Raw genomic sequence first — 1,748 nt, 5'->3', positions numbered from 1 at the left:
CAGTTTAAAATAAAAACTATTACAGCAATAAAATACCCACATAAAGAAAAAAGAAGGGTGTCAAACAAACAATTTAAGTTTATACTGAAGGAACTACGAAAAGAAAAACAAACTAAGGACAAATAGCATAAATAAATAAAATATTAATGAAAAATAGAAAAGATGAATGAAACTAAGAGTTGGATATCTAAAAGATGAATAAAATTGCCAAGACTTTAGCTAGACTAAAATGAAAAGACTCAAATACATTAAATCAAAATGAAAGAAGAGACATTATAAATAATACCACATAAATAATAAGGGTCAGAGAAAACACTATGAACAATTATATGCCAACAAATTAGGTAACCTAAAGGAAATCAATAGACTTCTAGAAACTTAGAACCTACCAAGACTGAATCATGAAAATGGAAAATTCAAACTGTTGGATAAAATGTAAGGATACTGACTCAGTAATGAAAAATATTTCAACACGGAAAAGCCCAGGGCCTGATGGTTTCACTGTTAATTCTACCAAATACTTAATGAATGATGAATACAATCCTTCTCAAACTCTTCCAAAAAAATTGAAGAGGAAGGAGCATTTCTTATATTCATCTTATGAGGCTAGCATTACCCTCACCCCAAAGCCAAATAGGGATACTACAAGGAATAAAAAATACAGGGAAATATCCTTGACAACCATAGATACAAAAGTCCTCAACAAAACATTATCAAACCAAGTTCAACAGCACATTAAAAGTATATTTCATCACAATCAAGTGGGGTTTGTCCTGGGGATGCCAAGATGGTCCAACATATGCAAATCAATAAACGCAATACATCATATTAACAGAACAAAAACCAATAACCATATGATCATCTCATTAGATGCAGAAAATGTATTTCACAAAATTTAATATCCTTTCATGATAAAAACTCTCAACAAGTTAGGTATAAAAGAAATGTACCTCAATGCAACAAAGGTCATAAACTAGTCCACATCAAACATTATACTCAAAAATAAAATATTGAAAGCTTTTCCTTTAAGATCAGGAATAAGAAAAGAATGCCCGGTGGGTCTCAGCAGCTCGGGTGGTGGAAGGAGTGGCAGTGGCCAGTCAGCCCATTTTTGCGAAGGCTCTTGGTGCGTCGTGGCCCACAGGCACCCAGTATGCGCCTTCCCCACCAGCAGGATGCCCAAGAGGAAGGTCAGCTCTGCCAAAGGGGCTGCCAAGGAAGAGCCCAAGAGGAGATTGGTGCAGTTGTCAGCTAAACCTCCTGCAAAAGTGGAAGCAAAGCCAAAAAAGGCAGCAGCAAAGGATAAATCTTCAGACAAAAAAGTGCAAACAAAAGGGAAAAGGGGAGCAAAGGGAAAACAGGCCAAAGTGGCAAACCAAGAAACTAAAGATTTACCTGCAGAAAATGGGGAAACAAAAACTGAGGAGAGTCCAGTCTCTGACGAAGCAGGAGAGAAAGAAGCCAAGTCTGATTAATACCATATACCATGTCTTACCAGTGGTCCCTGTCTCCCTTCTTGTACAATCCAGAGGAATATTTTTATCAACTATTTTGTAAATGCAAGTTTTTTAGTAGCTCTAGAAACATTTTTAAGAAGGAGGGAATCCCACCTCATCCCATTTTTTAAGTGTAAATACTTTTTTTTAAGAGGTGAAATCATTTGCTGGTTGTTTATTTTTTGGTACAACCAGAAAAGTGTGGGATATTGAATTATGGGAGGCTTTGACTGTCTCTAGTGTCAGCTTAAC

At 36.1% G+C, this 1,748-nt stretch overlaps 1 pseudogene; it reads left to right on the top strand.

Annotated features, from left to right (window-relative positions):
* The first annotated feature begins 1,175 nt into the window (after window positions 1-1,175).
* Window positions 1,176-1,475, top strand: LOC108524305 (non-histone chromosomal protein HMG-14 pseudogene; annotated as a pseudogene).
* The last annotated feature ends 273 nt before the right edge of the window (window positions 1,476-1,748 follow it).

Source organism: Rhinopithecus bieti, unplaced genomic scaffold (assembly GCF_001698545.2).
Source record: "Rhinopithecus bieti isolate Rb0 unplaced genomic scaffold, ASM169854v2 scaffold_83025, whole genome shotgun sequence".
NCBI classification, from domain to species: Eukaryota; Metazoa; Chordata; class Mammalia; order Primates; family Cercopithecidae; genus Rhinopithecus; species Rhinopithecus bieti.
This window is presented reverse-complemented; position numbering and strand designations above follow the sequence as displayed.